Source organism: Salmo salar, chromosome 11 (assembly GCF_965601325.2).
Source record: "Salmo salar chromosome 11, fSalSal1, whole genome shotgun sequence".
In the NCBI taxonomy this organism is placed as follows: Eukaryota; Metazoa; Chordata; class Actinopteri; order Salmoniformes; family Salmonidae; genus Salmo; species Salmo salar.
The window spans coordinates 4,351,795-4,368,414 of record NC_138301.1 but is presented as its reverse complement, the minus strand read 5'-3'; the positions used below and the strand labels follow the sequence as shown (position 1 = coordinate 4,368,414).

General features: G+C 42.0%; 1 protein-coding gene across 2 annotated transcripts in view; it reads right to left on the bottom strand.

The window, feature by feature from the left end:
* The window catches only part of kif6 (kinesin family member 6), a 288,300-nt gene that overhangs the window by 202,124 nt on the left and 69,556 nt on the right, over nt 1-16,620 (bottom strand). The window lies entirely within an intron of this gene.

Here is a 16,620-nt window from a genome sequence, read left to right as displayed (position 1 = left end):
ACCCACCTCGACAACAGCCAGTGAAATTGCAGGGCGCCAAATTCAAAACAACAGAAATCTCATAATTAGAATTCCTCAAACATACAAGTATTAAACACCATTTTAAAGATAAACTTCTTGTTAATCCAGCCACAGTGTCTGATTTCAAAAAGGCTTTACGGCGAAAGCATAACATACGATTATGTTAGGTCAGCACCTAGTCACAAAAAACATAAAGCCATTTTCCAGCCAAAGAGAGGAGTCACAAAAAGCAGAAATAGAGATAAAATGAATCACTAACCTTTGATGATCTTCATCAGATGGCACTCATAGGACGTCATGTTACACAATACATGTATGTTTTGTTCGATAAAGTTCATATTTATATCCAAAAATCTCAGTTTACATTGGCACGTTATGTTCAGTAATGTTTTGCCTACAAAACACCCGGTGATTTTGCAGAGAGCCACATTAACTTCTCTAGGGCTAGTGGGACGATTTCGTCCCACCTACGTAACAGCCAGTGGAATCCCGTGGCGCGTTATTCAAATACCTTAGAAATGCTTTAACTTCAATTTCTCAAACATATGACTATTTTACACCATTTTAAAGACAAGACTCTCGTTAATCTAACCACACTGTCCGATTTCAAAAAGGCTTTACAACGAAAGCAAAATATTAGATTATGTCAGCAGAGTACCCAGCCAGAAATAATCAGACACCCATTTTCCAAGCTAGCATATAATGTCACATAAACCCAAACCACAGCTAAATGCAGCACTAACCTTTGATGATCTTCATCAGATGACAATCTTAGGACATTATGTTATACAATACATGCATGTTTTGTTCAATCAAGATCATATTTATATCAAAAACCAGCTTTTTACATTAGCATGTGACGTTCAGAACTAGCATACCCCCCGCAAACTTCCGGTGAATTTACTAAATTACTCACGATAAACGTTCACAAAAAACATAACAATTATTTTAACAATTATAGATACAGAACTCCTCTATGCACTCGCTATGTCCGATTTTAAAATAGCTTTTCGGTGAAAGCACATTTTGCAATATTCTGAGTAGATAGCCCGGCATCACAGGGCTAGCTGTTTAGACACCCACCAAGTTTAGCCCTCACCAAAGTCAGATTTACTATAAGAAAATTGTTATTACCTTTGCTATTCTTCGTCAGAATGCACTCCCAGGACTTCTACTTCAATAACAAATGTTGGTTTGGTTCAAAATAATCCATAGTTATGTTGAAATATCCTCTGTTTTGTTCGTGCGTTCAAGACACTATCCGAAGTGTAAAGAAGGGTGACGCGCACAACGCATTTCGTGACAAAAAAATTCTAAATATTCCATTACCGTACTTCGAAGCATGTCAACCGCTGTTTAAAATCAATCAAAATTTTTCGAAAAAGGTACACTGCCGTTCAAAAGTCTGGGGTCACTTAGAAACGTCCATTTTTTTGTCCATTACCCTGTTAGGGCTAGGGGGCAGCATTTGCACGTCTGGATAAAATTTTTTTACCCGATTTAATCTGGTTACTAATCCTACCCAGTAACTAGAATATGCATATACTTATTATATATGGATAGAAAACACCCTAAAGTTTCTAAAACTGTTTGAATGGTGTCTGTGAGTATAACAGAACTCATTTGGCAGGCAAAACCCTGAGACATTTTCTGACAGGAAGTGGATACCTGATGTGTTGTATTACCTTTAAACCTATGCCATTGAAAAACACAGGGGCTGAGGAATATTTTGGCACTTCCTATTGCTTCCACTAGATGTCACCAGCCTTTACAAAGTGTTTTGAGTCTTCTGGAGGGAGATCTGACCAAACAAGAGCCATGGAACGATGATGGCCCATTAGACACCTGGCGCGCAAGTTCATGTTGGGTACCCTCGTTCCAATACGTTATAAAAGAGAATGCATTCGTCCACCTTGAATATTATTCATGTTCTGGTTAAAAAAGGCCCTAATGATTTATGCTATACAACGTTTGACATGTTTGAACGAACGTAAATATATTTTTTCCCCTCGTTCATGAAGTGAAGTCCGGCGGGCTTAGATCATGTGCTAACAAGACGGAGATTTTTGGACATAAATGATGAGCTTTTTTGAACAAAACTACATTCGTTATGGACCTGTGATACCTGGAAGTGACATCTGATGAAGAGAATCAAAGGTAATGGATTATTTACATAGTATTTTCGATTTTAGATCTCCCCAACATGACGTCAAGTCTGTATCGCAACGCGTATTTTTCTGGGCGCAGTGCTCAGATTATTGCAAAGTGTGATTTCCCAGTAAGGTTATTTTTAAATCTGGCAAGTTGATTGCGTTCAAGAGATGTAAATCTATAATTCTTTAAATGACAATATAATATTTTACCAATGTTTTCTAATTTTAATTATTTAATTTGTGGTGCTGACTTGACTGCCGGTTATTGGAGGGAAACGATTTCCTCAACATCAATGCCATAGTAAAACGTTGTTTTTGGATATAAATATGAACTTGATAGAACTAAAAATGCATGCATTGTCTAACATAATGTCCTAGGAGTGTCATCTGATGGAGATTGTAAAAGGTTAGTGCATCATTTTAGCTGGTTTTATGGTTTTGGTGACCCTGTCTTTGAATTGACAAAACATTACACACAACTCTTGTAAATGTACTGTCCTAACATACTCTAAATTTATGCTTTCGCCGTAAAACCTTCTTGAAATCGTAAAACGTGGTTAGATTAAGGAGATGTTTATCTTTCAAAGGGTGTAAAATAGTTGTATGTTTGAAAAATTAGAATTTTGACATTTATTTGGATTCAAATTTGCCGCTCTTGAAATGCACCTGCTGTTGATGGAGTGCACCACGGGTGGGACGCTTGCGTCCCACCTAGCCCATAGAGGTTAATGCAAACGCTGTGTCAGATTTCAAAAAAGCTTTACGGTGAAAGCACACAATGCATAATCTGAGTACAGCGTTCAGCCACCAAAACAAGCCATACAGATACCCGCCATGTTGTGGAGTCAACAAAAGTCAGAAATAGTGTTCTAAATATTCACTTACCTTTGATGATCTTCATCGGAATGCACTCCCAGGAATCCCAGTTCCACAATAAATGTTCGTTTTGTTCGATAAAGTTAATCTTTTTGTCCAAATACCTCCTTTTTGTTTGCGTGTTTAGTTCACTAATCCAAATGCACAAGGAGCGGGCACTAAGTCCAGACGAAAAGTCAAAAGAGTTCCATTACAGTTCGTAAAAACATGTCAAATGATGTATATAATCAATCTTTAGGATGTTTTTATCATAAATCTTCAATAATATTCCAGCCGGACAATTCCTTTGTCTTTAGAAAGGAAAGGGAACGGAGCTTGTGCTCACGGCTGCGCGCGATCAACAACTAAAGGCTTTCAGCTGAGGCAGTTACTGTGACTGGTCTTATTCGCTCCCCTTTCACAATAGAAGCCTGAAACAACGTTCTAAAGACTGTTGACATCTAGTGAAAGCCTTAGGAAGTGCAATCTTACCAAATGTACACTGTATATTGGATAGGCAATCACTTGAAAAACTACAAACCTCAGATTTCCCACTTCCTGGTTGGATTTTTCTCAGGTTTTCGCCTGCCATATGAGTTCTGTTATAGTCACAGACATCATTCAAACAGTTTTAGAAATGTTTTCTATCCCAATCTACTAATAATATGCATATCCTAGCTTTTGGGCCTGAGTAGCAGGCAGTTTACTCTGGGCACGCTTTTCATCCGGACGTGAAAATACTGCCCCCTATCCCAAAGAAGTTAAGAAATTAAGAAAAAAAATAAGTCAAAAATAGATAAGTATAAAAGTAACAAATAATTAAACAGCAGAAGTAAAATAACAAGCGAGGCTATATACTGAGGGTACCGGTACAGAGTCAATGTGCCGGGGAACCAGTTAGTTGAAATAATATGTACATGTAGGTAGACTTAAAGCGACTATGAATAGATTATGAACAGAGAGTAGCAGCAGCGTAAAAGAGGGGTCTGGGTAGCCCTTTGATTAATTAGCTGTTCAGGAGTCTTATGGCTTGGGGGTAGAAGCTGTTAAGAAGCCTTTTGGAACCTCGACTTGGAGCTCCGGTACCGCTTGCCGAGCGGTAGCAGAGAGAACAGTCTATGACTAATGTGGCTGGAGTCTTTGATAATTTTTAGGGCCTTCCTCTGACACTGCCTGATATAGAGGTCCTGGATGGCAGGAAGCTTGGCCGCAGTGATGTACTGGGCCGTACGCACTACCCTCTATAGTGCTCTCCGGGCGGAGGCCGAGCATTTGCCGTACCAGGCAGTGATGCAACCCGTCAGGATACTCTCGATGGTGCAGCTGTAAAACCTTTTGAGGATCTGAGGACCCATGCCACATCTTTTCAGTCTCCTGGAGGGGGAATCGGCTTTGTCGTGCACTCTTCACGACTGTCTTGGTGTGTTTGGACCATGATAGTTTGTTGGTGATGTGGACACCAAAGAACTTCAAGCTCTCAACCTGTTCCACTACAGCCCTGTCGATGAGAATGAGGGCGTGCTCCATCCTCCTTTTCCTGTAGTCCACAAACATCTCCTTTGACATGATCACGTTGTCCTGGCACCACACGACCACGTCTCTGACCTCCTCCCTATAGGTTGTGTCATCGTTGTCAGTGATCAGGCCTACCACTGCTGTGTCATCGGAGAACTTGATGATTGTGTTGGAGTTGTGCCTGGCCATGCAGTCATGAGTGATTAGGGAGTACAGGAAGGGACTGAGCACGCACCCCTGAAGGGCCCCCGTGTTGAGGATCAGCGTGGCGGATGTGTTGTTCCCTACCCTTACCACCTGGGGGCAGCCCGTCAGGAAGTCCAGGATCCAGTTGCAGAGGGAGGTGCTTAGTCCCAGGGTCAATAGCTTAGTGATGAGCTTTGAGGGCACAATGGTGTTGAACGCTGAGCTGTAGTCAATGACATCATCGATGCACTTATTGATGAAGCCAGTGACTGATGTGGTGTACTCCTTAAAAACATCAGAAGAATCCCGGAACATATTCCAGTCTGTGCTAGCAAAACAGTTCTGTAGCTTAGCATCTGCTTCACCACTTTCTTATTGACCGAGTCACTGGTGCTTCCTGCTTTAGTTTTTGCTTGTAAGCAGGAATCAGGAGGATAGAATTATGGTCAGATTTGCCAAATGGAGGGCGAGCGAGAGCTTTGTACGTGTCTCTGTGTGTGGATTTAAGGTGGTCTAGAGTTTTTTTCCCTCTGGTTGCACATTTAACATGCTGATAGAAATTAGGTAAAACTGATGAGTTTCCCTGCATTAAAGTCCCCGGCCACTAGGAGTGCCGCCTCTGGATGAGCATTTTCCTCTTAGCTTATGACTGTATATAGCTCATTGAGTGTGGTCTTAGTGCCAGCATCAGTCTGCGGTGGTATATAGACAGCTACGAAAAATATAGATGTAAACTCTCTTGGTAAATAGTGTGGTCCACTACTTATCATGAGTTATTCTACCTCAGGCGAGCAAAACCTTGAGACTTCCTTAGATTTCGTGCACCAACTGTTGTTTACAAATATGCATAGGCTGCCGCCCTTTTACTTACCAGAGGCCGCTGTTCTATCCTGCAGAAAAAGCTTAAAACCCTCCAGCTGTAAGTTAATCATGTCATCGTTCAGCCACGACTCGGTGAAACATAGTTTTTAATGTCATGTTGTTAGGATATAGGTGCTCGTAGTTCGTCTATTTTATTATCGATTGATTGTATGTAGGCTAACAGGACCATGGTAAAAGTAGATTACCCTCTCGGTGACAAATCCTTACATCGTCCATGATACCTCCGTCTTTTCCTCGTGCAAATGACGGGGATGAGGGCCTTGTTGGGTGTCTAGAGTAAATCCTTTCCGTCCGACTCGTTGAAAAATAATTCCTCCAGTACGGGATGAGTAATAGCTGCCCTGATATCAAGAAGCTATTTTCGGTCATAAGACACAGCGGCAGTAACATTATGTACAAAATAAGTTACAAATAATGCGAAAAAACACACAATAGCACAATTGGTTACGGGATCATAAAACGGCGGCCATCGCCATCGGCGCCATTATTCATAGACCGAGCTATGGATGCAAGGACTGACCTTCCATGAAATTGAAATAATAGGTTTAACCATGGCCGGGATTCAATCTGATCGTGCTTTGTCAGCTATGTACCTTTTTAGAGGAAATGTTTGAGAGGTGTAACAGCGTTGGAGCTGTCAAATCCACAAACTGTTCCCGGCATTATACCTATCCCAACATTGCCATTGGATGCACCGAGTCGCATTAGTAGAAATCCCATGCAGCTGTGTTACAAGTTCAAACAATGCAACGTGTGATGTAATTTGTTCCTCAAATAGGCTGATATAAATCCTATTTATTTAATTATTTTAATTTGACTGTCATTATTTCTTTATAGCCTACACTTTCTCTTTCTGAACTTATAACAGGGGTGGGATATAAAGAAAGGTATGGTTTCGTGACAATGAGCATAAGAGCAGCTGCTCACTGATTTGACAGCAGAAACTAAAACAGGAAGCGCCCGTGCTTAGGTTTATCCAACGCTGGTCTGACCAATCAGATTCCACGCTTCAAGATTGCTTCGATCCCGTGGACTGGGATATGTTCTGGGTAGCCTCAGACAATAACATTAACATATACGCTGACTCGGTGAGTGAGTTTATAAGGAAGTGTATAGGAGATGTTGTACCCACTGTGACTATTAAAACCTTCCCTAACCGGAAACCGTGGATTGATGGCAGCATTCGCGCAAAACTGAAAGCACGTACCACCGCATTTAATCCTGGCAAGGCAACTGGAAACATGGCCGAATACAAACAGTGTAGTTATTCCCTCCGTAAGGTAATCAAACAAGCAAAGTGTCAGTATAGAGACAAAGTGGAGTCACAATGCAACGGCTCAAACACGAGACGCATGTGGCAGGGTCTACAGACAAACATGGATTACAAAAAGAAAACCTTATTTTCGCGCTTTGAGGACAATGCAGTGCCAACAACACGGCCCGCTACCAAAGACTGTGGGCTCTCCTCCGTTGCGTATTAACCCTTGCAAGGCTGCCGGCACAGAAGGCATCCCTAACCGCGTCCTCAGAGCATGCGCAAACCAGCTGGCTGGTGAGTTTACAGACATATTCAATCAATCCTTATCCCAGTCTGCTGTCCCCACATGATTCAAGATGGCCACCATTGTTCCTGTTCCCAAGAACGCTAAGGTAACTGAACTAAACGACTATCGCCCCGTAGCACTCCCTTCTGTCATCATGAAGTCCTTTGAGAGACTAGTCAAGGATCATATCACCTCCACCCTACCTGATACACTAGACCCACTCCAATTTGCTTACTGCCCCAATAGGTCCACAGACGATGCAATCGCCATCACACACACACTGCCCTATCCCATCTGGACAAGAGGAACACCTATGTAAGAATGCAGTTTATTGACTACAGCTCAGCATTCAACACCATAATAAAGTTGGATTCAGAGTAAACTATGAACATTGTTATACGCATAAGCATAGTATATAAAAGGAAGAGACTGTTTTTTATGTAAGAGGTTAATGGTTCTCTGTAGAAAGACAGATGGCTTTGGAATGTGTTGGGTGGACGGGAGGAAGTCACAGGATTGCTATTGGGGAAGCGGATGGAAATCTGTGGATTAGGCAAAGGAGGGGTTGAGGTCAGGTCAGATCCCGTGAAGGATCCTATCTTATTACCCTCTTCCTGTCGAACCATAAGATGTAAGGATTGGAGAGAAGGAGGAGTGCCTAAAGAGGAGTATATATACTCCACTTGGTGGAAACATGTCTTTGTCTGAATACAACTGTGTAGACCCTTTGGGTAGAAATAAACTTGGTTAAGCTTCTCTAGTGTCCGTGAGTTATTTACTCTGAAAAATTAGAACCTAACAGATGGCGCTGCGGGCAGGGTTCACCATGAATTATAGTCAAACTAAAAGTACCCCCCAAACTCATCATAAACTTGAGACCCTGGGTCTTGACCCCGCCCTGTGCAACTGGGTCCTGGACTTTCTGACGGGCCGCCCACAGGTGGTGAAGGTAGGAAACAACATCTCCACCACGCTGATCCTCAACACTGGGGCCCCAGAAGGGTGCGTTCTCAGCCCTCTCCTGTACTCCCTGTTCACCCATGACTGAGTGGTCATGTACGCCTACAGAGGTAGGCTTGATTACCAGCAATGACGAGACAGCCTACAGGGAGGAGGTGAGGGCAATAGGAGTGTGGTGTCAGGAAAATAACCTCTCATTCAATGTCAACAAAACAAAGGAGATGATCGTGGACTTCAGGAAACAGCAGAGGGAGCACCCCCCATCCACATCGATGGGACAGTAGTGGAGAAGGTGTAACGTTTTAAGTTCCTCGGCGTACACATCACAGACAAACTGAAATGGTCCACCCACACAGACAGTGTGGTGAAGAAGGTGCAATAGCACCTCTTCAACCTCAGGAGGCTGAAGAAATTTGGCTTGTCACCTAAAACCCTTCCAAACTTTTACAGACGCATAATCGAGAGCATCCTGCCAGGCTGTATCACCTGCTGGTACGGCAACTGCACCGCCCTCAACCGCAAGGCTCTCCAGAGGGTAGTGAGGTCTGCACAACGCATCATCGGGGGCAAATGCCACTGCCTGTTCACCCCGTTATCATCCAGAAGGTGAGGTCAGTACAGGTGCATCAAAGCTGGGACCGAAAAACAGCTTCTATCTTAAGGCCATCAGACTGTTAAAAAGCCATCACTAACAGAGAGAGGCTGCTGCCAACATACAGACTCAAATCACTGTCCACTTTAATAAACGGATTTAATAAAGGTATCACTAGTCACTAAATAATGCCACTTTAATAATGTTTACAAATCCTACATTACTCATCTCATATGTATATACTGTATTTTATACCATCTATTGCATCTGGCCTATGCCGCACTGCCATCACGCATCCATATATTTATATGTACATGTTCTTATTCCATCCCATTATGTGTTTAAGGTAGTCGTTGTGAACTTGTTAGATTACTTGTTAGATATTACCGCACTGTCGGAACTAGAAGCACAAGCATTTCGCTACACTCGCATTAACATCTGCTAACCATGTGTATGTTACCAATTAAAATGTATTTGATTTGAACTGAGGTATACAGCATCAGTGGATATAATTACACTGAGTATACAAAACATTAAGAACACCAGCTCTTTCAATGACAGACTGAACAGGTCAATTCAGATGGAAATTTGATCGCTTATTGATGTCAATCCACTTCAAACAGTGTAGATGAAGGGGAGGAGAGCTTTAAAAAGGACTTTTAGGCCTTGAGACAATTGAGACATGGATTGTGTATGTGTGCCATTCAGAGGGTGAATGGGAAAGACTAAATATTTAAGGCAATGTGTGTGTGTGAGATCCTTTGTGATCTTAAAAATTGAATAATATTTTAAATGTGAAATGTTCATAGTACTTACCGGTATTTGTATGTACACTTACCCTTACGTTCATTTTATATTTTGAAGTTACAGCATTAATAAATTCTGTGAACTGAGGTTATCAACATTGGTACCATCAGACAATATCCACTTTAACATGTCACCCCCTTTCTCCTCATTTACATCTACCACCCAGACTCACAACCATGCGACAGCTACAATTCCAGACACACCACCCCCATTTACAAAGGGTCTAGAGATGGGCAATCGTGTCTCAAGGTAACAGCAAATCAACAATATTTATGCAGATTTAACACTTGCAAAGGCTTATGGTGGTGATCTACTGTATACGGGGAATTAAAAGACCGTTCAAAAAGTACCTCACCTCCCCTATACCAATTCCTCTCCAACTTTCCCCCAGCTCATATTTGGATAAGTGGTCTATTCACTTGCTGGTTAACAAGGAGCCATGTAGGATTAAGACCTGTCAATTGACCAATGGCAGGACTGAGATCCTAACATAAGTTTCACTGTGAAAGATTGTACATGTGACGATGTACACTACCGTTCAAAAGTTTTAGATTTAGATTTTTCTTTACTTGAACTATTTTACATATTGTAGAATAATAGTGAAGACATCAAAACTATGAAATAACACATATGGAATCATGTAGTAACCAAAAAAGTGAGAAATATATTTTATATTTGAGATTCTTCAAAGTAGCCACCCTTTGCCTTTGACAGCTTTGCACACTCTTGGCATTCTCTCAACCAGCTTCACTCTCTTCTCTGTATACATCAATGATGTTGCTCTTGCTGCTGGTGATTCTCTGATCCACCTCTACGCAGACGACACCATTCTGTATACTTCTGGCCCCTCTTTGGACACTGTGTTAACTAACCTCCAGACGAACTTCAATGCCATACAACTCTCCTTCCGCGGCCTCCAACTGCTCATAAACGCAAGTAAAACTAAATGCATCCTATTCAATCGATCACTGCCCGCACCTGCTCGCCCGTCCAGCATCACTACTCTGGACGGCTCTGACTTAGAATACGTGGACAACTACAAATACCTGGGTGTCTGGTTAGACTGTAAACTGTCCTTCCAGACTCACATTAAGCATCTCCAATCCAAAATTAAATCTAGAATCGGCTTCCTATATCGCAACAAAGCATCCTTCACTCATGCTGCCAAACATACCCTCGTAAAACTGACCAGCCTACCGATCCTCAACTTTGGTGATGTCATCTATAAAATAGCCTTCAACACTCTACTCAACAAACTGGATGCAGTCTATCACAGTGCCATCCATTTTGTCACCAAAGCCCCATACACTACCCACCATTGCTGGAGCTGGAGACTCATATCTCCCTCACTTGCTTTAAGCGCCAGCTGTCAGAGCAGCTCACAGATCACTGCACCTGTACATAGCCCATCTGTAAACAGCCCATCTATCTACCTACCTCATCCCCATACTTTAGTTATTTATTTATCTTGCTCCTTTGCACCCCAGTATCTCTACTTGCACATTCATCTTCTGCACATCTACCATTCCAGTGTTTAATTGCTATATTGTAATTACTTCGCCACCATGGCCTATTTATTGCCTTAACTTACCTAATTTGCACTCACTGTATATAGACTTTTTGTTTTCTTTTGTTCTACTGTATTATTGACTGTATGTTTTGTTTATTCCATGTGTAACTCTGTGTTGTTGTATGTGTCAAATTGCTATGCTTTATCTTGGCCAGGTCGCAGTTGCAAATGAGAACTTGTTCTCAACTAGCCTACCTGGTTAAATAAAGGTGAAATTAATAAATAAATAAAATGAGGTAGTCACTGGGAATGCATTTCAATTAACAGGTGTGCCTTCTTAAAAGTTCATTTGTGGAATTTCTTTTCAGGAAAGGTAGGGGGGTATACAGAAGATAGCCCTATTTGGTAAAAGACCAAGTCCATATTTTATTTTATCTTTTCAAAATGTATTTCACCTTTATTTAACTAGGCAAGTCAGTTAAGAACAAATTCTTATTTACAATGACAGCCTACACCGATCAAACCCAGACGATGCTGGGCCAATTGTGCGCCGTCCTATGGGACTCCCAATCACGGCCGGTTGTGATACAGCCTGGATTCGAACCAGGGTGTCAGATTTGACCCAGTGATGCCTCAAGCACTGAGATGCAGTGCCTTAGACCGCCGCGCCATTCGGGAGCCCAAGTTTTTATTATGGCTAGAACAACTCAAATAAGCAAAGAGAAACGAGTCTTCTCTTCACTGTTGACGTTGAGACTGGTGTTTTGCGGGTACTATTTAATGAAGCTGCCAGTTAAGGACTTGTGAGTTTCTCAAACTAGACAATCTAATATACTTGTCCCCTTGCTCAGTTGTGCACCGGGGCCTCCCACTCCTCTTTCTATTCTGGTTATAGCCCGTTTGCACTGTTCTGTGAAGGGAGTAGTACACAGGGTGGTACGAGATCTTCAGTTTCTTGGCAATTTCTCGCATGGAATAGCCTTCATTTCTCAGAACAAGAATAGATTGACGAGTTTCAGAAGAAAGTTCTTTGATTCTGGCCATTTTGAGCCTGTAATCGAACCCACAAATGCTGACGCTCCAGATACTCAACTAGTATAAAGAAGGCCACTTTTATTGCTTCTTTAATCAGAACAACAGTTTTCAGCTGTGCTAACATAATTGCAAAAGGGTTTTCTATTGATCAATTAGCCTTTTAAAATGATAAACTTGGATTAGCTAACATAACGTGCCATTGGAACACAGGAGTGATGGTTGCTGATAATGGGCCTCTGTACACCCATGTAGATATTCCATTTTTTTAAATCTGCCGTTTCCAGCTACAATAGTCATTTACAACATTAACAATGTCTACACTGTATTTCTGATCAATTTGATGTTATTTTAAGTTTGGGGTCACTTAGAATTGTCCTTCTTTCGAAAACAAGGACAATTCTAAGTGACCCCAAACTTTTCAAAGGAATTATCTGCAGCATAAGTGGATATAATTATGTTCATATCATTGAAGAGCTCTTGCACATCTTACAAATGTAGTCTAAAAATATTTAACATGTTGCATATATTCATGTGTAAAATATCTACGATCTAAAAATGTGGTTTAACCATATATCACATCTTACAATCCATAGCCCTCCATTTGGCAAATCTGACCATAATATCCTTCTGAATCCTGCTTACCTGAACCCTTTTTCTCCCCAATTTCCCAAGGACTCGGGAGAGGCGAAGGTCGAGAGCCATGCGTCCTCCGAAACACGACCCAACCTTCTTGGCACAATGCCCGCTTAACCCAGAAGCCAACCACACCAATGTGTCGGAGGAAACACCGGGAACCTTGCAACCGTGTCAGCGTGCATGTGCCCGGCCCGCCACAGGAGTCTCTAGAGCGCGATGGGACAAGGACATCCCTGCCGGCCAAACCCTCCCCTAACCCAGACGATGCTGGGCCAATTGTGCACCGCCCCATCGGTCTCCCGGTCGCGGCCAGCTGTGACAGACCCTGGACTTGAACCAGGATCTCCAGTTGCACAGCTAGCAACTGCGATGCAGCGCCTTATGGAAGTGGTCAGATGAAGCAGATGCTAAGCTACAGGACTGTTTCTGAAATAGACAGACTGAAATATGTTCTGGGATTCATCCGATGGCATTGAGGAGTTTACCACATCAGTCACCGGCTTCATTAATAAGTGCATCGACGACGTCATGTCCACAATGACAGTACGTACTGTGACTTTTGTCAAATGTAGTTTCATCACAAACTTGAATTTAAAATTGATTAAATTGAGATTTTGTGTCACTGATCTACACACTGTACCCTATAACGTCAAAGTGGAATTAAGTTTTTAGAATGTTTACAAATCAATAAAAAGTGTAATGTTTTGAGTCAATAAGTATTCAACCCTTTGGTTATGGCAAGCCTAAATAAGTTCAGGAGTAAAAATGTATTTAAGTCACATACTAAGTTGCATGGACTCACTCGGTGTGCAATAATAGTGTTTGACATGATTTTTGAATGACTACCTATCTTTGTACCCCACACATACAATTATCTGTTAGGTCCATCAGTCGAGCAGTGAATTTCAAACACAGATTTAATCAGCAAGACCAGGGAGGTTTTCCAATGCCTCGCAAAGATGGGCACCTATTGGTAGATGAAAAAAATAAAAAAAATAAAAAACAGAAGACCTTTAATATCCCTTTAAGCAAGTTATTAATTATACTTGGATGTGTAATGACAACACCCAGTCACTACAAAGATACAGGCGTCCTTGCTAACTCAGTTGCCGGAGAGGAAGGAAACCGCTCAGGGATTTCACCATGAGGCCAATGGTGACTTAAAAAAAAGTCCCATTACAGAGGGCAAAAAATATGGCAGAGCATTTTTTCTCCTGAATAGAAATTATGTTTGGAGCAAATCCAATATAACACATTACTGACTACAACTCTCCATATTTTCAAGCATAGTGGTGGCTGTATCATGTTATGCTTGTAATCGTTAAGTGGAGAGTTTTCAGGATGAAAAAGAAATGGAATGGAGCTATGCACAGGCAAAATCCTAGAGGAAAACCTGGTTCAGACATTGGGAGATTAATTCACTTTAACCTTAAACACAAGACCAAATACACACTGGAGTTGCTTACCAAGACGACATTGAATGTTTCTGAGTGGCCTAGTTACAGTTTTGACCTAAATCGTCTTGAAAATCTATGTCAAGACCTGAAAATGGTTTTCTAGCAATGATCAACAACCAATATGACAGAGCTTGAAGAATTTAGAAAATAATAATGGGCAAATATTGCACAATCCAGGCGTGGAAAGCTCTTACCCAGAAAGACTCACAGCTGTAATCGATGCCAAAGGTGATTCTAAAATGTATTGACTAAGGTGTGTGAATACTTATGTAAATTACAGTAGATATTTCTGTATTATATTTTTAATACATTGGCAAAATAATTATATAAACATGTCATTATGGGGTATTTTGTGTTGATGCGTGAGATGTATAAATATTCTATCCATTTTGAATTCAGGCAATAACACAACTAAATGTGGAATAAGTCAAGGGGTATGAATCATTTCTGAAGGCATTAACTTAACCTTAACTTAATTCTCAATGTGGACCAGACTATTCTTGGCTCTCACCAGTCATTACGATGGGAGCATGGACTTATCTGCAACCACAGAGGATCCACCACTCGCATTAGTCCAAATATCACTTACGTAAGATTTGGTTTTGGGTTGCCAAAGTTACTGTCTAAACTGTCCTGCTTTCTCCAACTCGCAGCCCACCATTTCCAACACCAAAATGTGTGCCTTTCAATTATCCCCTAGTAAATCCTGGGTTCCTCCCCTTCACTAAAATACATTGAACTGTACAAAACTGTCAACTGTACAAAAGCAGGTTGTTCCCCACAATGTATAACTGCACTTAACAGATAGGAGAGTCCAACGTGCAGCGTGTCTGCAGGGACAGAGTAGGGCCAAAAAGGCAGCTCTAAACCAACACAAATGACAACATTCTGATCATCTGCAAGACAAATTCCACTACAACCTTTTTTTCACCACTGAGTGTGTGTGTGTGTGTGTGTGTGTGTGTGTGTGTGTGTGTGTGTGTGTGTGTGTGTGTGAGTGAGTCCAGTGAGTGAGTGAGTGAGTGAGTCCAGTGAGTGAGTGAGTGAGTCCAGTGAGTGAGTGAGTGTGTCCAGTGAGTGAGTGAGTGAGTGAGTGAGTGAGTGTGTCCAGTGAGTGAGTGAGTCCAGTGAGTGAGTGAGTGAGTGAGTGTGTGAGTGAGTGTCTAGTGAGTCAGTGAGTGTGTCCAGTGAGTGAGTGTGTCCAGTGAGTGAGTGTGTCCAGTGAGTGAGTGAGTGTGTCCAGTGAGTGAGTGAGTGAGTGTGTCCAGTGAGTGAGTGAGTGTGTCCAGTGAGTGAGTGAGTGAGTGTGTCCAGTGAGTGAGTGAGTGAGTGTGTCCAGTGAGTGAGTGAGTGAGTGAGTGAGTGAGTGAGTGAGTGAGTGAGTGAGTGAGTGTCTAGTGAGTGTGTCCAGTGAGTGAGTGAGTGAGTGAGAGTGAGAGAGATTTCTCTGGAGAAAAGACCTGCAGAGTGGTACACTACTACCCAGAACTGAAAGGGCAGCTACTCCCCAACTTAAACCAGCCAGCCCAGACACCAGCTCAATTAACGGCCAGCCGCAGACTCTCTTAAAAATACCTCTGCGGGGTTTGGTAATGCCAGCCAAGCCCCGTACAATAATACACACAACTATATCCTCATAGCATACGGGAAGGGATATCATGGTCAGTGTTTCCTCTAGGTTTATCCTTTGGGCAGGGTGCAGACGCCTATGAAGAGACAACCGGGTCTACCAACAGATATGCCTATTTAAAGATGCATAATTGACGTCATTGTTTTAAGCGCAGGGGCAACATAGGGAGTGAGAAACAGGGAAGGAGGGGGAAGAGAGGGAAATGAGAGAAAGAGAGGGTTGAAAATATACTTATAGTTTTAAGGTTATAGGGGAGCACAGATCATCCACAGTACCCCAATTGACCTACTGTTTCCACAGAAAGAAGACTTGAATTGCTATATAATTCTGTACAGTTTTTCTTTTTTTTACTTGGAGCACCAAAATATCCCCTCAAGGTTTTGCAAAAAGCAATCAATGAGCACACATTGTCTCTTTTCATACATCTGTTTGTCATTGAAACAGCACCACCAGAAAATATGGCCTCTAATTAATCTTCATCAAGCGGCAAACCTGTGTGTGTGTGTGTGTGTGTGTGTGTGTGTGTGTGTGTGTGTGTGTGTGTGTGTGTGTGTGTGCGTGTGCGTGTTAATGTGTACTACACGCACACGTATGTTCCTTCTCCAACTGGCTGTTTCCAAAGAAAAGGCTGTGACTTGAGGTATTGGGCTGAAAAATGCATTCTAGCATACACACAGCGCTAGAACACAAACAGCCCTGTGCAGCAGTCTAAATACCACACAGACGAGCAAGAGGGGGGGAAAGACTCATCCTGGGTGACGGAGGTCAGGAGAGGACACACCAAGATGGACAAACGTAAGGACGGACAAATGTAATGATGGACAAATGTAAGAATGG